Genomic DNA, 22,268 nt, shown 5'->3' on the forward strand with positions numbered 1-22,268 from the left:
GATGACATTCTTGCTTTCATTACAATACATTTAACAGTCTATAATGCCAAGAGAAATAAGAAAATCTACATACATTTGCAAAATTAAAAACACTCTTAAGGCAGGCCATGGTATCTCACCCGGGATAGTTCTCGCGTGCCATGCTGTATACCTGGTTTCAATTCTCAGGGCCTGCCAATGCCAAAAAAAAAAAAAAAAAACACTCCCATTTTAATAATTCATTATCAAATAATTCCTTATGGAATTTTACATTACTTCAACACAAAAGCGAGAAAAATACTGAACTTTTGTAATACCCACAAGAATGTTTTCTCAAATGCATTAAACTAACTGTACACTTAAATATAGGTGCTCTTATAAATTATACCTCAGTAAACCTGCAGTAATGAAACACTTGTAAAAGGCAGAGTGATACTTAAAATGGAAATGATAATTTAAATGTATATATTACAACATAAAAAGGAGTGAACATTAGTGAGCTAAATAACCATCTAAAGGAGGTTTCAAAAAAACAGCAAAATAAACCCGATGAAAGAAGAAATGCAGTGATAAAGATTAAAGCAGGTATCAATATATAGGAAATAAAGATGCAGTAAAGAGGAATAACAGAGAGAAAAAAATAACTGATTCATGGAAAAACTAAGTACACCAAATCGTTATAAGAGAATGAGAGAGAGGCAGGGAGGGAGAAATTTTACATGTACATGGCTGGGCTATCCAGTCAAAAGATAGAGAATGGCAGAGAAGATACAAAAGGATGGGGGTGGGGTGGGAAGGTAGTTCAGCGGTACAGTTCTCACCTTCCATGTGGGAGACCTGGGTTCAATTTCCAGTGTATGCACTTCCCGAAAAAGACAAACAAAGAAACAAAGCCAAACAAAAAATAAAGCAAATAAAAATTCAACAAAGGCTGCTGCAATAATGGCATATTCACATGGAAAATGAATGGAATATGAACCTGCTATACAGCATACAAAAATAAAAGCAGGATCCACCTATATGTTGTCTGTAAGAAACTCACCTAAAATCCAAAGTATAAGTAGGCTGAAAGTGAGAGGGTGGGGGAAATTATATACGATACAAGTAATAACCAAAAGAAAGCTGGGGTGGCTATATTAACATCAGATAAGATAGAATTTAAGAAAAAAACTGTTCTGAGAACTAAAGAGAGTCACTAAATACTGACAAAGGGGTCAGTCAATTCAACAAGAATGTGTAGCAGTTAGAAATATACATGTACCTAATAGCAAAGCCCCAAAATATATGACACAAATACTGAGAGATCTGAAGGGAGAAATAGATGATTCTACATTGACAGGAGACTTCAGTACACCACTTTCAATAATGGACAGAACATCTAGTCAGTACAGCAGTAAGGGAGGTACAGGACTTGATCGCTATTCTAAACCAACTAGACCTAACAGACATAATAGACCACTTTATCCAAGAGAAACAGAATACACATTCTTCCCTAGTGCATATGGATCGTTCCTCAGGATAGACCATATATTAGATCGTAAAACAAGTCTCAACAAATTTAAAAACATTGAAATCATGCAATATGTCTTCTCTGACCATAATGGAATGAAGCTAGAAATCGATAACAGAGGGAGAAGTGGAAAATTCACAAATCTGTGGGACCTAAAAAATGTACTCTTTTTTTCTTTTTAAGCAGGCAGAAAATCATATCTATTGATTAAACGTATGAAAGGACACGTGGGCACACTTACAAAGACAGAGGTGAGAAAGATGATAAGCTAAACAACATACTCTTAAATAACTAATGGGTCAAAGAAGGAATCCCTAGGAAAACAAGAAAATATCTTGAGGCAAATGAGGTTGAAAAGACAACATTCCAAAACCTATGGGATGCAGCAATGGCAGTGCTGAGAGGGAAAGTTATAGCTCCAAATGCTTACATTAAAAAAGAAGAAATATTTTTTTAATACGCCTACGGATAAGTGAAGCTTAAGATATCCATTTTAGGTGGTTAAGGTTTCCATGTGTTAAGTGTAAAAATACTTGCATCTTGATATTTTCCTGAAATCAGGAAAATACTTCACAACATAGGTCATTATTATAGCAATGCAGGTATTTGTCAGAACTTTCTACTTGATATGTTGTGAAAATCCACAGGTCTGACAGCTAATCAAACGGTATCTAAGTTAGTGTTTGTGGTAGTTAGGTTCAGGTGTCAACTTGGCCAGGTGAAGTTACCTAGGTCTATGGCTGTGAACCTGAGCCAATGGCATGTGAACCTCATCTGTTGATGATTATACCTACAGTCAGCAAGGAGGCATGTCTGCTGCAATGAATGACTTAAATGAGAGAGGTCAATGTAGCACAGCCTGAGCAGCTCAGCATACCTCATCTCAGCACTCGCAGCTCAGCCCGGGCCTTTGGAGATGCAGAAAGGAATCACAATGGGGAAAGTTGTTATCACTCAGAGGCCTGGAGAGAAGACCAGCAGAGATCATCCTGTGCCTTCCTGGGTAAGAAAGAAACTCAGTTGAAAGTTAGCTGCTTTTCCTCTGAAGAACTATATGTTTGTAATGAAATAAATCCCCTTTTATTAAAAGCCAATCCATCCCTGGTGTGGCTTTGCATTCTGGCAGCTAGCAAACTAGAACAGATTTGGTACCAGAGAAGTGGGCTGCTGCTGCAAATACCAGTCATTGGGACCAGTTTTTGGATGGATACAGGGAAGATTTTGGAGGAACTGTGAAGTGAGTGATGGAGAAGTCCTGGAGGGCTTGAAGAGACTCTTGTGTAAACAGAATCACTGCCAATCTGGACAAAGAGGGGACACAAAAGGGACAAAAGGGGGGACACAAAAGGAACAAATTGGAGTTTGCAGAGTGAGAACCATGGAAGTTCGGGTCTGAAGTCAAGAAGCCTCGGACCAGGAAAGTGGACCGACCCATATACATGGAGAGGGTGAGTTTGCCCTGAAGACCAAGGATGCGACTCCCACCTCATTGCAGTGGAAGAGTCGCATAGCCTCAGGCCTTGGAGAAGGTACAGCATGCTCCTCGGGGACTGGGGAGAACCTGGCTGCTACCACATGAAGGGGTTGAGTGTGTGCCCTGGAAATGGCGGGGAGCCCATGGGTGGCCCCGATGCTTGGAGGTGGTGGAGCCGAGAAAAAGGTGGTCTCCTCAATGTCCCCTGAATTTGATTTGCAAAGAGGCAGGCCACTGCATAGGACCTTGGAAAGCGTGGGAATGCCTTTTTCTAAAGCTGAAGGAGAAATGACTTCCAGACTTTGAAATCCAATGGTGGTTGCCCTGCAGATTTTCAGAACAGCTTGGATCTTACGATTCCTGTGTTCCTTCCAATTTCTCCCAATGGAAATGAATACCTGTATCTTGTGAATGTCCTCTTTTGCATATGGTCACCAGATAACTTGTTTTGAGAGTCATAGGTCCACAGCTACAAGATAATTTTGTCACTTTAATATCGTTTCAAGGGATGTGTATTGTTACCAGGTTGACAAGGGGTGGACATGTGGTAGTTAGGTTCAGGTGTCAACTTGGCCAGGTGAAGGGTACCTAGTTCTATTCCTGTGGACATGAGCTGATGGCACGTGAACCTCATCTATTGCTGATGACATCTGCAGTCAGCAAGAAGGCATGTCTGGTGTAATGATGACTTAATTGGCTGGAAGCTTAAATGGGAGAGGTCAAGGTAGCACAGCACAAGCAGCTCAATATACCACATCTCTGCACTCACAGCTCAGCCCAGGTCTTTGGAGATGAAGAAAGGAATCACCCTGGGGAAAGTTGTTGTAACCCAGAGGCCTGGAGAGAAGGCCCGTGGAGATCAACCCAGATAGCTTTTCTGGGTTTGAAAGAACCTCAGTTGAAAGTTAGCTGCCTTTCCTCTGAAGAACTAGCTATATGTTTTTAATGAAATAATCCACTTTTATCAAAAGCCAATCCATCCCTGGTGTGTTACATTTCAGCAGCTAGCAAACTAGAACACTGTTTAACACTTAGAATTTAAGAACATTGATATCTGAATATGGAGAATATTTTCCTTGTTGCCTTAATTTTAAATTGGTTTATGAAACATACTGTACCAATGCGGGCTTTACAATGATTATATGGATACTTTATTTAAATATGCCCATGATTAAGCTAACTAAGTCACCCATTATTGGTGGTTCTAAGTGTATTGTTCTTTTTCCTAAAGAACAAAAAGAGAGAGAAAAATGGAATGCCCTTTGCCGATCTCCATGTTCCAGCCTGGGCCCCCCAAATGTGGACGCCATATGTCCAGGGATAGCTGTGGACTCCTCATGCATTTAATACACCACCACATTATAATGCTAAAAATGTAAATAAATAAATAAAATAAAAGGGAAGAAAGATGTCAAAAGAGAGAATGAACCTTACAACTGGAGAATTTGCGCAAAGAAGACCAAAAAAAAGATCAAAGTCGAAAGAAGGAAAGTATTTCATTAGAGCTAGATAAGTGAAATAGAGAATAAAAAAACTAAAATAGAGGGCATCAACAAAACTGAAAGATTGTTGCTTCCTCAGCTCCTCTTTGACCTTCCCAGGGCTAGGTCTCTTACATCATTCATATCTCTATCAACTCTAAATGATCAACTCCTTTTCCTAGAGAGTTGTATTAGTCAGTGTTCTCTCGGGAAACAGAGCAACAGGAGATACCTGCAAATAGTGTGAGATTTTATAAAAGTAGCTTACACAACCGTGGGGATGCATGAGTCCAAATTCCGTAGAGCAGGCTGGAAACTGGAAACCCCAATGAAGGTTCTTGATGAATTCCCCAGGAGACGCTGGCTGGCTGAAATAGAGATGAAAATTCTCTTCTGACTGCTGAAGTGATCACTTCTCCTTTTGAAGCCTTCAACTGATTGGACTAAACATCTGTCATTGCTGAAGGCTCCCTCCTAAATTCATTATAGATATAATCAGTCATAGATGCAATTAAATTACTGACGATTTATGTCCATGAAATATCCTCTCAGTAAAAGCTGGGCCAGGGCTTGCAAGGCTTTAAAAGGATTCACATAAATAGCCTAATGCCGAGCCCTCTCAGCTCTCAAAGAGCATCCAGTGACTTTTCTCCATCCCACCTTGGCCACTTCCTTTCCTAATCCCACCATAATCCCTAGTGTCTCCAAGAATGGCACGGCCGGTAAAACCCCCAATTCACGTACCCTACTCTCTGACTACCACTTGTATTCTCCCAGCTGACTTTCCAAAATCTCTACACACCAGTGGACCACTAATCTTTTAACTCTACTTTTTGGCTATTATCCATTGTATTTTCTCTCCCATCATTACCGATTAAATTCCTTGCTCCAAGCTATAGTCATGCTCTGGCACACATGCTAAACCTTGCATCTTCCTTACTTGGGTTTACTGAAAAAAAAAAAAAAACCCTGCTAAATAGGAAGAAGAAACTGAGGAATTATGGTGAATATTCTCAAATGAAATGTATACCTATGAATATGAAATAAGCACTCTACACTGTCCACCAAACTTACTACTTCTCCTAGTAAATTCCTTTATCTACCTGAGGACTTTCATACTTTCTTCTCCCTCCTCAACCCTACAATGCCACAGAAACCTTCCTCCACCACACGCGCATGCACACACACACATCTACTATTTACCCTCAGCACCTAGTTCAATGACATCACATCACACTTCACTGACAGAACAGAGGACATCAGACTGGAACTAACACCCCTTCTCACCACCCAACTTGGTACCTGCAAATGAGCTTGGGCTGAAGGGAGGACAATGAACTTCCCATTGCTTCCTTTTACAAGTTTTTCACTTACTTCTCAACTTGATTTTGGTACATTATATTTTCCTAGGAGTTTGCCCATTTCAGCAAAATTTTCAAATTTCAGTGAAATTTTCAAATTCATTAGCAGAAGAAGTTCATGGCAGTTACTCATTAACTTTCCAGTCTCTCTTCAATATGTAATGGCCCCTTTTCCTTTAACTCTCTTTTGCTCATTTTCTCCGTTTCTCCCTCCCTGCCTCTCTCTCATTCTCTATTATAACGATTTGGTGTACATAGTTTTCCCATGAATCAGTTATTTTTTTTTACTCTGTTATTCCTCTTTATTGCATCTTTATTTCTTATATATTGATATCTGCTTTCATCTTTATCACTGCATTTCTCCTTTCATCGGGTTTATTTTGCTGTTTGGTTGAAACATCCTTTAGATGGTTACTTAGCTCACTAATGTTCACTCCTTTTTATTTTCTACTATATGCATTAAAAATTATCATTTCCATTTGAACTATCACTCTGACTGCCTTTTACAAGTGTTTCATTACTGCAGTATTACTGAGGTATAATTTATATGAGCACCTATATTTAAGTGTACAGTTAGTTTAATGCATTTGACAAAACATACTTGTGGGTAAGACAAAAGTTCAGTATTTTTCTTGCTGTTTGTGTTGAAGAAATTTAACATTCCATAAGGAATTATTTGACAATGAATTATTAATTGGGAGTGTTTTCTTTTTTCGCATGGGCAGGCACTGTGAATTGAACCCAGGTATACAGCATGGCAGGCGAGAACTCTGCCTGCTGAGCCACCATGTCCTGCCTTAGGAGTGTTTATACTTTTGCAAATGTATGTAGAGTTTCTTATTTCTCTTGGCATTATAGACTGTTAAATGTACTGTAATGAAAGCAAGAATGTCATCTGAACAATCCCAATTCTTAAAAACTTATTGAGGTTTGCTTTATGGCCATGTATATCATCAATTTTTACAATTGTTTCCGATATATTTGAAATAATTCATTTCACTTTTCTTTCATTAGTCCTTGAAAATTTTACCACGCACAGTGACTTCAAAAAGTCCAATATGAAAAAAACATATTTTAAATTCTGGGAAGATGGCTGACTAGAGAAGCTTGAGATAAGCCTTACTCCAGGGAAAAGTTAGAGAAGGGACAGAAGTGCAGCCGAGGCAGCAATTCAGGAGAGCGGCTGACCTGGGGGAGCCTTCTGTACTACATGTGGTAGCCCTGGTTGTAGAGGCTGAGGAACTGAGAGGCAGAAAGTTGGAGCCTGACGCGGAGATGTGGAGGCCTTGGGAGTGCACAGATGGGAGCTGGCGACTAGGATTCAGCCAGGCCGCATTCTTTGGGCACACTACCCTCATCGGCACAGGCCCATGACCGGCAACTCACCCCACATCCCATGCACCTGAACCCCGTCACTGGCTTCCTTTCTCCGTGCTCCAGGCACCTTCCCCACCAGCCCCCAGTGCACGTAACTGCCCCACACGCGCACCCCAAGTGCAGCCCAACCCACCTCTCCTGCACCTCTCCTGAGCACTGTCTCCTCCTCCCTGTTCCCTGCAGGCTGTTGTCAGCACATAAACTTGTGGGTACTAACCTCCATATCCAGGCTACCCCTGCCTCTCTGCCCATAGAGTCGCACAGCCTCACCCCACCCTCCCTGAGCTCAGCACATCCATTCGTGGTTATTATTCAAATTATTCAATTATTATTGAAATTATTCAAAACATATTCTCTGATCACAATTGGATGAAGCTGTATCTCAATAACAACCAAAGAACGAGAACATTCACAAATATATGGAGATTAAATAACACACGCTTAAACAACTAATGGTAAAGAAGAAATTGTGTTGGTGATCAGTAGCTATCTGAAGATGAATGAAAATGAGAAAAGAACTTATCAGGACTTAGGGAATGCAGCAAAGACCATGCTGAGAGGGAAACTCATTGCCTTAAAGGCCTATATCACAAAAGAAGAAAGAACATAAAATCATGGATTTAACATCAAACCTGGAGGAACTTGAGAAAGAACAGCAAACTAACCCCAAAGCAAATAGAAGAAAAGAAATAGCAAAGGTTAAGGCAGAGATGAACGAATGAGAGAACGACAGAACAATAGAAAGAATCAATAAAACCATCAGTTGGTTCTTTGAGAAAACCAATAAAATTAATGGGCTACTAGCAAGACTGACAAAGAAAAAAGATAGAGGATGCCAACAAGCAAAATCAGGAATGAGAAGCGGTGCAGCAACCACAGGCGCTGAGGAAATAAAAGAAATCATAAGAAGATACTAGGAACAACTATACTCCAACAAACTAGACAACTGAGATGAAATGGACGAATTCCTGGAAACACACAAAGAAGGTACACTGACTCAGGAAGAAATAGAAGATCCCAGGAAACCAAACATAAGTAAAGAGATTCAATCAGTCAACAAAAATCTTCCTACAAACAAAAGCCCAGGGCCAGATGGCTTCACAGAGGCATTTTATCAAACATTCCAGAAAGAATTAACATCAATCCTGCTCAGTTTTCCAAAAAATTGAGGCCAAAGAAATTCTACCAAACTCATTTTATGAAGTAACATCATTTTAATACCAAAAACCGGGTCAAGATGTTATAAGAAAGGAAAGTACAGGCCAACCTCCCTAATGAACACAGATGCAAAAATTCTCAATGAAATATTAGCAAATCGAATCCAACGGCACACTAAAATAATTATACACCACAACCGAGTAGGCTTTATGCCAGGAATGCAAAGATGGTTCAACACAAGAAAATCAATTAATATAATACAGCACATTAACACATCAAAAGGGAGAAAAAAATCACATGATCATCTTGATTGATGCTACAAAGGAACTTGAAAAACTTCAACATCCTCTTTTCATAGAACACACCGAGAGATAGGAATCAAAGGTAACTACCTCCATAGGATAAAGGAAATTCATGAAAATCCGATAACCAGCATCGTACTCAATGGAGAGGGAAAGCTTTCCCCCTAAGATCAGGAACAAGACAAGGATGCCTACTGTCACCACTATTATTCAACATTGTGCTAGAAGTTCTAGCAAGAGCAATCAGGCAGGACAAAGAAATGAAAGGCATCCCAACCGCAAAGGAAGAAGTAGAACTTTAAATTATTTGCAGATGACATGATACTATACCTGGAAGATCCTGAGAAATCTACAGCAAAGTTCCTTCAGTTAATAGACAAATTCAGCATGGTGGCAGGATGGAAAATCAATGTGCGAAAATCAGTAACATTTTTATACACAAGCAATCAGCTAGCAGAGGAGTCAGTTAAGGAAAAAATTCCATTCAAAATAGCAACTAAAAGAATCAAGTCCCTACAAATGAACTTAGGGATGTAAAGGACTTGTACACAGAAAACTGCATAACATTGCTAATAGAAACCAAAGGAGATCTAAATAGGTGGGAAGACATTTCCTGCTCTTGGATAAGAAGTCTAAATATAGTTAAGATGTCAATTCTTCCCAAATTGATCTACAGAGTCAACACAGTCCCAATCAAAAGTCCAACAACCTACTTTGAAGATTTGAAAAAGCTAACTACCAAATTCTTTTGGAAGGGAAAGAGACCCTGAAGAGCTAAAAGCATCCTAAAAAAGAACAAACTGGGAAGATTAATACTTCCTGACTTAAAAACCTAGTATAAAGCCACAGTGGTCAAAATGTCACGGTACTGGCACAAAGATAGAAGAATTGACCCACGGAATGGAATTGAGAATGTAGAGAGAGACCACTAAATCCATGTTCAACTGATTTTTGACAAGGGCCCCAAATCCTGTGAACTGGCACAAAAGAGTCTTTTCAATCATTGGGCTTGGAAGAACTGGATGTCAATAGCAAAGGAATGAAAGAGGACCCCGATTTTACAACCTATACAAAAATTAACTCAAAGTGGATCAAACACCTAAATATAAGAACTAGCACCATAAAGCTTCTAGAAGAAAATGTAGGGGAACCTTTTCAAGACCTAGTAATAGCAGGTACTTTGCTAAACTTTACACCCAAAGCACAACTCTTCAAGTTACAGTAAAATGCAAGAGGAAAGAGATAAGTTGAGAACAATTCATTAGGTACAAAGAAAACAGAAACTGATGCTCTGAAAAGTTCTGGGCTTTGAGAAAGAGAACCCAGAATATAGTGCCGGTGCTGGTTTGAAAGTATTGATGTATCCCAGGAAAGCTGTGTTGAATCCTAATCTGATGTTGTGGGACCAACTATCTCATATGATCCCTATTCACTAATGTATGTTTTAAAGTTGATGAAACTATGTCAACAGAGATGCGACTGACTCAATTGTGGGTACTAACTTTTGAATAGAGGGAGTTGTGACTCCACCTATTCCATATGGGTGTTGATTAGTTTAGATCCACTGGAATCCTATAAAAGAGGAAGCACTTTGGAGAGAGTGCAGTTTCAGCATGATGAGATAGCCGTGAGAACTACCAGAGCCCACACAGCCAGAGCCCTTAGAGACTGAAGAAGGAAAATGTCCCTGGGGGAGCTTCATGATACAAGAAGCCTGGAGAGGAAGCTAGAAGGTGTCACCACGTTCACCAAGGGCATTTCCACTTAAGAGTGAAACTCTGAACATCAGGCTTTCTTGAGTGAAGGTAAACTCTTGATGGTGCCTTAATTTGGATACCTCTACAGACTTGCTTTAATTAATAAGGACATTTTCATGGCCTTAGAACTGTGAACTTGCAACTTAATTCCCCTTTTTAAAAGCCATTCTGTTTCCAGTATATCACATTCCATCAGCTTGTAAACCAGAACAGTGCCCCATGTGAGGATTTAACCAAACATGGAACCACTCAGCCATTTCTGAAAAAGCAAGGATTGGAGACGAAGTTATCCAGAAAGGATTCACAGAAAGTCCAATTGTCTTACGGGCAATGTCCCAATATACTAAATAGAAAACCTATGAGAGTGTTGTGGGATCTATATAAGTGGAACAACTGCCAGACTGGACTCAAACGGACAGAAAAGGGACAAACTGAAGGAAAAATAATTTCAGAGGAAGAAGTATGGAAGCTAAGACTAAAGACAAGAAACCTTGGCCAGGAAAGCAGACTCTCCCAAGCACTTAGAGAGGGTGAGTTTGCCCTGAAGGCAGTGGGTAGGCGTTTCAGTGTCCAGGCCTCAGAGTGGGTGGAGCACATTCCCTCGGGATTGGGGAGATGATTGTTGCTGCCCCATTCCTTTGGAGAGTTTGAACATGTGCTCCAGAGATGACAGAGTTCCCAAGTGCTCTGCTGATGCTTTGAGAGTGTGGGACAAAGAAAAAGGTTGTCTCCCCAATGCCCCCCCCACCCGCACGCAAATTTGCAGCCATCAACCCAGCATTTAGAGACAACAGCACCACTGCATGAATCCTTGGGAAGGGTGGGACTACCCTTTTCTAAAGCCCCAAGGATGAATGACACTCAGATTTAGAAATCGAGTGGAGTTGGCCCTGTAGGTTTTTGAAACTGCTTGGGTCTAGTGACCCCTGGTTTCCTTACAATTTCTCCCTATGGAAATGGGAAGATTTTTCCTATGATTGACTCTCTTTGTGCATTGGCAGCAGATAACTTGTTCTGGTTTCACTGGCCAAAAGTCAGAGGAGAATTTTGCTTTAGGATAGACCATGCCTGGAACTGACCTTGATGAGATTTTGTACGGTTTCTCTTATTTATATGGTCATAAAATGGTTTAAGGTCTTTCAAATATTTTATTGCATTTTTTATCAGGAAAGTACATGTCTTTTCTAGGATCCCAAAGTGGAATGTGCCAATGGAAACTATTATGTACCCCAGAAAAATCAGGTTTTAATCTTGATCCAATCTTGTGGGACCTGTATCTTTCTTCAGGGTCAGAAGCTTTGACTGGATTACTTCCTTGTATATGTGACACACCCAGGCATGGATGAAACCTTTGGTTCGATGGAGATGAGATTAGACCCTTTCAAGGTGGGTCTTGATTACTTTACTAGACTCCTTTAAACAGGAAAACATTTTGGAGAAACCACAGAAACAGAAGCTTGGATAACGGTTGCTTGAGAGCTGACAGAGACACGGATGTTTGGAGTTGTTTGGAGTCCCAACAGAGAAAGCAGATGCCTAGACAAGGGCAGAGCCCAGTGGATGTCATGAGGTGCCTTCCCATGAGATGCTAAGCAAGTCAGAAGCCAAAGTCGTGTCCCAGAGGAGCTAAGTGAAGGCCCACAGGTGCTTAGGGAGGAAAGCACTGGAATCAAAGCCTACAAGCAATGAACTGAGAAGAAGGACCAACCATACGACTTCCCATGTGACAGACATCAGCCTTTCTTGATCAAGGTATCTTTTCCTGGATGCCTTAGTCTGAATTTTTCTATGGCCTTAGAACTGCAAATTTGTAGTGCAATAAATTTTCTTTATAAAAGCTTTTCCATTTCTGGTATACTGCATTCTGGCAGCACTAGCGAACCAATACACCACCCCCCGTTATTGATTTTTGTCCTTACTATTTTACTCCTCTTTCCAAATACTGGATAAAGGAAGTGTTAGCCAGAAGGTTTTCACAAACACACGGTCCCACTGTAAAAACAATATAGTTCTATATTCTCTTTAAGAATCAAGGCTACTGGATTACAGTTCAACAGTTTCAGGCATTTCCTTCTGATGCACTAAAAAATTAAATGGGATATCTATATTTAGCATACGAATAACCTCCAGAAGGACCACTCAAATGAATTTGAAATCTCCCAGCCACTAAAACCTTATTTTGCTTCATTCTCTTCCCTCTTTTGGTAAAGATGGCTTTCTCAATCCCATGATGCCAGGTGCAGGTTCATCCCAGAAGTCATGTCACACATGGCCAAGGAGATATATACACCTGGGGATCATGCCCCATGTGTGGGGGCGGAGCAGGGGCCTTTCCTGCTGAGTTGGCTTAGAGAGAGAGAGAGCCCATTTCTGAGCAACAAAAGACATTCTCTGGGGGTGACTCAGGCATTGAAAATATCTTAATTTCCCACTTGAATAAAACAAGACTTTAAAGATGTGTCCACTCCAAACACCTCTCCCAAAGCAGGAATTTATCGTATTTATGTATTATCAGATGCTCCTTTTATATTTAAAAATCTCTGAAATCAGAATATCTTGTGGTTAATGATATGTGATAGTATAATGGGCAACACTATTTCCTTGCCTGGATGTAAATAACATAATTTTGCATGTTATAATTGATAGGATCTTTGAAGCAAGGAAATAGGACATTTTTGTCCTTGTAATGGACCGAAATATGAAATCCTCCAAAAGATAAATTGAAGTTCTAATCCCCAATAACTGAGAATGTGACCCTATTTGGAAATAGGGTCATTTAGGTAGGAGAATTTGTTGGGAGAAGAGAATTAGTTAGGAGAAAGATGAGGTCATACTGCCTCCCAGCATGACAGTTTTGAAACTTAATGTTAAGTAGCTTAAGGAAATACTAGGATGTAAATGAAAATCCTTTCCTTCAGTCAGGCACCAAGGTTTTCCTGAAAGTAAAGACTGTTCCAGGAACAATGCAATAGGACCCTTCCAAAAACTCTGAGGTTAAATATGTATAATAACAACGTGGGGGTACCTATTTCAACCTAGAGCTATAAGTACAGCTATGGATTCAGACATCAGAATCTGGCCTCAAGTTACTGAGAGAACCACTTGTTCATCGAGCCCCCTTCTACAGGGGAGGTGACGCTGCCTACTAAACTAGTTTGTAAATGCCAACAACCTTCCTGCTCTTTGTTTGTCCTATGCCTGGCAAGGCCCTAACAGAACTAGTTTACAACAGTGATGAAGTCAAACCCTGTTGTCTGCTTTCATACTTGAGAAAATTAAATTCGGCCTTTCTCCTTTCAGATGAATGAGTCCATTTTAAATGACAAGGAGAAAAAGCTTCAAGAAAATTGGAAAACCAAGTCGGCAATGTGCCATTGCTTACATCAAAGTATTTGCTGCAATCAGGGCCATTTCCCATTTGTGGTGATAGCTATACCTAGGCTTTATCAAACACATGGGTATCACCATCTTTCCTAAGGAAACGTCTATCTAGCAATAACCCAACTCCCCAGGGTGGGACAGCCCAAGAAACACTAAATACTTCACTAGTTGTGGGAAATGGCCTGCAAAAGCCTACTTGTAACCACGGGAAGGGAACGTGGTGCCGAAGAAAGAGAGCCGAGCTGGGGTCCGACCCACGAGCAGCAGACAGACCCTTCAGCCAACATGGCCTCGGGCATGTCCATCTCAGCCCATCTGAGTCTTTCAATATCTAGACATTCTCAAGGTATTAAAATCTATGACTGAAAGAAACAAACTCCCTAGGATATAATTCACAACACGACATCTTTACTTTCAATCTTCCATAACTTCATTCTGTCCAAGAAAGGGAAGATAAAAATAAACTCCCTTGTATGGAGTAGTCTGTTTTGTCTTTTAATGGATAATTCCCTAATGTCTTTCTCAATATGACAGCCCCGCCCCTCACTCACTGTATACTGTGACCCCCTCCTGTCCGTGTCCAGGCGCATTCTAAAACAGAGATTTTTTTCCTCGCACATGAGGCAGAAAGCTTTCTAAGCAAAGCTGCAAGGTTAGACGAATCTCTCCATTTTCTTCCTCTTTTATCCATGTGTGAATCAGACAGGCCTCCCTGTTTTGTGAGATGAGGATGTCTAAAGACTGAGTTGTACATGGTGCCTCATGCAGAGCCCATATTGTGATTTCAGCAATTGTATCCAAATACCCACAAAATGCATACTTTCAGAAGGGATAAATTCTGAATAAAACTGTTGAATCACTGGATCAATCCCCTGTGCTTAGTATCACTCTCTTCTGAGTGCTGAGGGGAAACAATCCTTCAATGTGGGCAGTGGAGCAGTAACAGAAAAGAAAACCTAATGTCAGAATCCTCATGCAATAATATTTCATAGAAAAGAAGTAAAAACATCAACAATCCAACTTATATTTAAACACAAATAAATCTTCTTTATTTGCATCTGTATAAGTTTATTAGCTATACAAGTTAAGAAATACTCCACATTTGGTTTCTATATTTTTGAATAGTGAAGAAATTTTAGTTCATTGAAGGAAACTTATACATTTTTCAATTGCTAAGAATAACATGAACAATTTGGTAACTTTAAAGAGAAACGATAAACAAAATAAATAGTTACAAAAAGTCAAGTACCAAAACTAAATCACTGAGAATACAAAGACACAATAATAAGAATAATAATGGTCTGTGTGGTATTTCTTTAGAGATTATAAAAACTATTAAAATTGAATGCTGTAAGTACTAAGTTCTTTTACATCTTTTCAATGTTATCTCACATATATAATTACAAACGTGAATGTTACACAAATATTTTACCCAATCATGGCTAATTTCTGTAATTCTGAAATTAATGGTGGGACAATTCATAGGTTTAACATGCATACTTTGTGACATAAAACTATGGGATTCAATAAAAGGCTGGTAGTATGTTCCTAAAATACTATGACAATTATATATATTCGGGAAAAATCTTTCTTTGTAGTACAATTCTGTAAAATTTCAACAACAGAAAATGCAGCATAGATTAATGAACTATACTAAAACAAACTAAACATTCAAATATACTTAACAGAAACAAACTAAAACAAACGAAAAGTTCAAATATACTTAACAGAAACAAACTAAAAATTCAAATACACTAACAAGTTAGTAAGCCCAGTCTCTTTGAAAGTGCAAAACACATCCTCAGTTCAAGTGCTGTGAACCGTGAGGGACTGGCTGATGCAGAGGTGAGTCAAACAAGAGCATCACCTTGGACTTCTGAGCCCTCGCTGCTGTCCCCTCCTCCCCAACTGGGGTCCTGATGATGCAGGGCTTGCCCTGAACCTCTCCAGCCTCCCTGGGCTGCATGTGAAAAAGTGGGGACCAAAGGACCCCTTGGGAAAAGGTGGATTTTATGCTCTCTTTCCCGCAATTTTTGCCAGTTCTGCTCATTTTCCTGTCTTAGCTCAATGAGCTTTCTTTCTGCAGCCAGAGCTACCAGGAAATTTTCTTGAGAATTTCTCTCATGGTGCCTGATCCATCTCTGATGGTAAGAAGTTGTACTCTCCATTTCCTTCTCCAGCTCTTCAGCCATCTTTCTGTAAGTGCCAGCTTGCTGCTCTAGATCTTGTATGTTTTTATACACCTTAGTAAGGTTGATCTCCATGCCCAAGCGGACACTTTCCTGCTGGACTGATTCCCGGTGAAGTTGCAGGAGGCGATGCTGATGTACTTCAGGAAGGACTTGCAGCGTGTGCTGAAGCTTTTCGATCTCATGTCCTAACTGTTCATTATCTTGCTGTTGCGCCCCCTGCTCGTTTTCTAGATGTTTACTATGAACTGTTAGTTTTTCATTCATTTGTTCTTTTACTCCCTCAACGCGTTCATTCCATACAGCATCTTCTAAGGCATGCAGGTTTAGGGTTCCATGAAGATGAGCATTTTCCTCCAAATTCTCAAGGATTTCTTCCTGGCATTGTTCTCCATCCTGCTGAGATGACTTTAATATCTCGTTGGCCCCAGTCTCATTCCACTGCGGGGATCTGAATGTCTCATCGAGTGACTGTTTCTGTCCTTGACAATGACCCCGAATCATTCTCTGGAAGGAAAGTCTCGGAGACTCACATTTCTGTTCTTTGTCCAGAATTTCTAATAAATCTTCAATTGGTGAGAGGAACCGGTTTGTGTCCTTGTTAAGTGTTACAAGACATAGGGTTTGTAACATTGGAGGAGAGGTCTCCACTGCCGTGAACCTGAGCTCTTCATACAATTTGGTAATCTCTCCTATCTGCTCAATGAACTCATGGTATTTCTCACACAGAGATGAAGTTTGCTTGGCTAGTGCTTTCGCTTTCAAACCACGTCGACGGACTTGTATTATGAGAGCAATCAAAGGAGCACATATTAAAATTTCCAAGAAAATTTCACGTAAAACCATAAAAACATTGGACAGTTGTACTAGTAATAGCTGAAAAGACATTGTTGTGGCACTAAGTAGGACATTCATGGACCCAAAGTACCCTCAGATCTGCCTCTGGCCAGTAGCTACTGGTCTATAACTGCCAGCTTGGAACCCTGAGAGAGTTCTATCTCAAACAAAAACACGTGCCTGACAACAAGGAGAGACCATCAGTGTGACAGTTAGGAGGGGGGCAGGTTTTATGAATGAGTGTTCACTAACTTTACTCCGGTCACCTATGTACATTATGGAAAAGGTTGATCATGACTAGAGCAGACAAATCCATAGGTTGATATCATTCTAAGCCTAGGTATCCCCTCATGCAACCTTGAAGAACCCTGAAATACCATGTCACCCTCATTCTCCATGCATGACACTCAGGGTGTGATGTGGTGGCATAATATGTGGCACTCTGCCATGGAGCGTTCACACACACTTGCCCCCAAGATGAGGCCTTATATTCAGCAGATGTAACATTTTTACCTGTAACTTCCAAGTCTAAGATTTTCTTCAAAGGAGCCAGAATCTCGATACACTGCGGACAGTCACACTCGTTTTGCTGCTCTTTGTATTCGTTTTCATATGCTTGCGTGCTTTGTTTTATCAATGAATAGACTCAGAGGGGATAGGAGCCTCAGCAAGAAATAAATTCACTTTCCTATGCCAATTTTAAAACAGAGGGAATCAGTGAGAACTGGCAGTGCCTTCACATTTCATGGATTTCCACTGAGCCATTTTGTCTCCATTCATCCATATATCCTTTATGGGGATGGTTGTCCTTCAGATCTGACCAAATGTCCCCAATGCTTTCCATCAAGGGCCTACAATTTTCAGCATGATGACATGCCTACCACGGGGACTGGGGAAGGTCTCTGAATCAAAAGTCATGTTCAGACAGGGTCCTCAGCTCAAAAGAATTTAACTCTTTAAATCTTTTAAGGAAACTTTACTCTTCTGTTTTCTCATTCCATCTCAGTCCCCACAACCCTGGTCTACCACGTGAAATTTTGCTAAGAGTGACGACCATTCACAGAAACTTCACATGAAGAGGAACGTCAAGAATTAGCACTAGAGACTGTTTGAGGTGTCATCAAATTCACCAAAGAGCAGATGGCATTTCTGCATATAGATTGGTAGGATCTAAGTCAGACCAGGCACAGAGAGGCCTGGCAGCACTGGAGCGATAGGTGGAGAAATATCTGTGGAAGTTTCATTTCCTTACTGATTATAACTCCTTTCTTCAATTTGAAACTTTTACAATGCTACAATATGATTCTTAAAGTAATTTTAATGTCTCTCACATTAGAAATGTTTTTGATAGTGAGCAAGACTTCTTGAGAGAATTATAGACATGGATAAAAAGGATGCCAATGTTTGAGATAAAAATAATCAGGGACTTATGGACAGAGGAGGCTCCTCCCCAGTAGCGGCTGGTTGGGAGATGGAAGTCTGCACTCTGCCCAAAGTCAAGAGAGAAACAGAGAAAGAGAGAGGGGTGTGTCCAAGAAAAGATTTATGAATTTAACACTCTCGTGAGATTTGGTTACAATCGAGTTTCAGCAGACTCTGAGAAGATTTTAGTGATTAGAGTTGGGGGGTTTTACATTCTTTGACCTTTAGCATCTGTCCTGGTCATGCAGGCGGCTGTGTGACTTGCTCTCTAAATAGAGGAGCGGGAGGGCTTTGGGCCATGGGTCCTTATAGCAGACATATAAAGGCTATTGTAAAAATAAATCCTGGGAAGATTGTGGGAAGATGGTGGATTCCAGAGGAACTCCCTGAAACAACTATTTTGTAACTCAGCAGTCTAGTGGAATAGAGCAGAGCATCCAAAACAGAATAGAGAAGATGTTAGTAATTTGTGGCAAATCCCTGTGAATTTCACCCGTCTTGAAGCAGTTGTGAGCCCACACACCCCAGCCTAACGGCAGACAGCAAAAGGACACAGCTCTAGCTCCTGGCTTAGCTTGTGGGTGCCAGGTGGGACACAAAGATCTAGTTCTCCACACTCCAGGGGCATAAGGTTTGATCACTGATCACTGCTTTTGATTAGCTACTTAAGATCACTGGGGACTAGCTCTGAGGGTGGCCATTGTTCCAACTGGCCTTGGGAACACATAGCAAAGGAATCTGAAAGACAGTATCTTTGCTCACAACTATGGAAATGAATTAAAGGACTGGATTAACTGGGCAAGTGCTGAATCAACAGAACCCATCTTCAAAAACCTAGAAGAAGCTCCTGGTACTCTTGTTGTCCCCTCTCCCACATCATCCGCCCGGCTGGATGGAGCCAAACAGAGCTACACTGTGGGTTCCTCGCCTTGTTCCAGAGGGACCAGAGCAGACTCTGTGCACATACAGGGGTACATTTATGTCAAAACCAATCTATATGGTGGAAATCTCAGGGACTGAGCCAGGGAATTTGTTTTAGTCTCTACCCTCCCTGTGTTCATACTGAGGGCAGAGAAGCAGTCTGTAGATAGCTGGGACAGTGTGAGAAACAGTTAGATGAATGCGGCCTGGGGCAAAGGACTACCTTCATTAAGTCAAGCAAGAGAGCACCTAGTAGGGGGTGAAAGTCGAGTTCACAGAGAATAGAGGAGGCATTCACTGGAATTCCTGTAAGTGTAAACTGTAAATGGGGGAATTCCTAAGGCCACAAGTCCAGAAAAAGAAGCAAGCTCAGCTCATGGTGTCTGGAAGGCTCAGAGAAGAGAGAGGAGACCTTGCCCTTTGCATTTTGTCTCAGCTGATCTTGATGGGAGGCCTGAGCTCTGAAAAAGACCACTAGCCAAAACAGAGCCAATTTCCAAGAACTGTGAAAGGCGATTCTTACTTTGGTTTGCATGATTGAATTACCTCTTGTCATTCAAGAAAATCTCTGTCACATCATAAGCTAGTTATAACTTAAGGAACTCAGGGATTAAATCCTAAATTAACACTTCAAAATGTTAAATGTAGAGTGGCCAACAAAAGATTACCCAGCAAAGAAACAGGAAATGATGGTCCATCCAAATGAACAAGATAAACATCCAGAAACCATCGAGATTTTGAACTTACAAGACAGAGACTTTTAGAAAATGATCTTCAATGTGCTTAAAGAGACAAAGGAAAATACAGAGAAAGAGCTAAAGGATATGAAGAAAGCAATGAAACAGCTATATGGAAATCTGTTTAGACTCTTAATAGAAATGAAACGAATGCTCGAATTGAAGACCACAATAACTAGCAAGAAAAAGTTCCTAGATGACTTCAACAACAGATTGGATGTGGCAGAAGAGAGAATCCACTATTTCAAAGACAAGACAGCTGAAGTGATATAGGCTAAAGGGCAGAAGGAAGAAAAGAATAATAAAGAACAAACAGAGCCTAAGAGACCTATGGGACAGCACCAAATATACTAATGTATGCACTCTGTAAGTCCCAGGAGGAAGCGAGAGAAAGGACTATTGAAAGGAAAAATGGCTGAAAAACTTCACAAACTTAACAACAGAGCATGAATATGCACACACAAGAACCCCACTGAGCCCCAAACAGGGTAAACTCAGAGACAACCAATGTGACACATAGTATGTATACTGACCAATGCTAATGCCAAGGACGGGAGAGAGTTCTGAAAGTGCAAGACAAAGTAACAAGTTACATACAAGGGAGTCCCAATAAGATTAAGTATCATTTTCTCATCAGAAACCAGGGTGCAAGAAGGCAGTGGTACAAAATATTTAAAGTGCTGAAAGAAATCCCTTGCCACCCAGAAATTTTATATCCTGCAAGTCTTTCTTTTCAAAGTAAGGGACAGATTAAGATATTCCCAGATAAACAAAAACTAAGGGAGTTCATTACTACCAGACCTGCCGTAAAAGCAAAGCTAAAGGAGTTTTCCAGACTAAAAGGAAAGGAGATTAGACAGTGGTTCAAATTGACATAAAGAAATAAGGTAACCAAATGGGTAATTATAAACGCCGGTGTTACATAATTAGTATATATGTTTAATTACATACACCTTACTTCTTACAGGTGCTGAAATGCAATGCATAAAAAATCATGATCAATCTATAGTGTTTGACATAGGATGGACAAAGATATAATTTGTGACAAGTGCCAAAAAGGTGAGGGGACACCAGAGTGTAGGAACACTGTATTGTATGCTATTGAAGATAAGCTGGTATCCAATCAAACATGATTGCTATAGATTTAGGATGCTAAGTTTTAATGCATGGTAACCACAAAGAAAATAACTGAAAAATATATTCAGGAAGAAAAGATATGGGACTCCAAATGGTACAATAGAAAAGCTAATAAATATGAAGGTAGGTATTAATGGCAGAATTGAGGGGCCTAAACGATGTAAGACATATAAAGAGCAAATATCAAAATGGCAGGAGAAAGTCCTACATTATCGGTCGCACTTAAAATGTGCATGGCTGGGCTATCCACTCAAAAGGTAGAGAATGGCAGAGAAGATACCAAAGCATGGGGGGTGGGGCGGAAGGGTAGTTCAGGGGTACAATTCTCACCTTCCATGTGGGAGACCTGGGTTCAATTCCCAGTGTATGCACTTCCCGAAAAAGACAAACAAAGAAACAAAACCAAACAAAAAATACAGCAAATAAAAATTCAACAAAGGCTGCTGCAATAATGGCATATTCACATGGAAAAAGAATGAAATATGAACCCGCCATACAGCATACAAAAATGAAAGCAGGATCCACCTATATGTTGTCTGTAAGAAACTCACCTAAAATCCAAAGTATAAGTAGGCTGAAAGTGAGAGGGTGGGGGAAATTATATACGATACAAGTAATAACCAAAAGAAAGCTGGGGTGGCTATATTAACATCAGATAAGATAGAATTTAAGTCAAAAAATTGTTCTGAGGACTAAAGAAGATCACTAAATACTGACAAAGGGGTCAGTCAATTCAACAAGAATGTGTAGCAGTTAGAAATATACATGTACCTAATAGCAAAGCCCCAAAATATATGACACAAATACTGAGAGATCTGAAGGGAGAAATAGATGATTCTACATTGACAGGAGACTTCAGTACACCACTTTCAATAATGGACAGAACATCTAGTCAGTACAGCAGTAAGGGAGGTACAGGACTTGATCGCTATTCTAAACCAACTAGACCTAACAGACATAATAGACCACTTTATCCAAGAGAAACAGAATACACATTCTTCCCTAGTGCATATGGATGGTTCCTCAGGATAGACCATATATTAGATCGTAAAACAAGTCTCAACAAATTTAAAAACATTGAAATCATGCAATATGTCTTCTCTGACCATAATGGAATGAAGTTAGAAATCGATAACAGAGGGAGAAGTGGAAAATTCACAAATCTGTGGGACCTAAAAAATGTACTCTTTTTTTCTTTTTAAGCAGGCAGAAAATCATATCTATTGATTAAACGCATGAAAGGAC

General features: G+C 40.2%; 1 long non-coding RNA gene across 18 annotated transcripts in view; it reads right to left on the reverse strand.

The window, feature by feature from the left end:
* Positions 1–1,173: 1,173 nt before the first annotated feature.
* Positions 1,174–22,268, reverse strand: part of LOC143672719 (uncharacterized) — a 62,121-nt gene continuing 41,026 nt past the window's right edge. For 6 of the 18 annotated variants that reach the window (XR_013169973.1, XR_013169976.1, XR_013169983.1 and 3 more), the window contains 3 exons: positions 5,316–5,393; positions 4,713–4,812; positions 1,174–2,488 (listed from right to left, as the gene is read on the reverse strand). This is a non-coding gene — a long non-coding RNA (uncharacterized LOC143672719). Of the gene's footprint in view, positions 2,489–4,712; positions 4,813–5,315; positions 5,394–7,315; positions 7,337–7,399; positions 7,422–22,268 lie in introns of those variants that run through there. The other 12 variants (XR_013169981.1, XR_013169980.1, XR_013169972.1 and 9 more) reach the window with 7 other exon arrangements.

This window comes from Tamandua tetradactyla (genome assembly GCF_023851605.1).
Source record: "Tamandua tetradactyla isolate mTamTet1 chromosome 4 unlocalized genomic scaffold, mTamTet1.pri SUPER_4_unloc_1, whole genome shotgun sequence".
In the NCBI taxonomy this organism is placed as follows: Eukaryota; Metazoa; Chordata; class Mammalia; order Pilosa; family Myrmecophagidae; genus Tamandua; species Tamandua tetradactyla.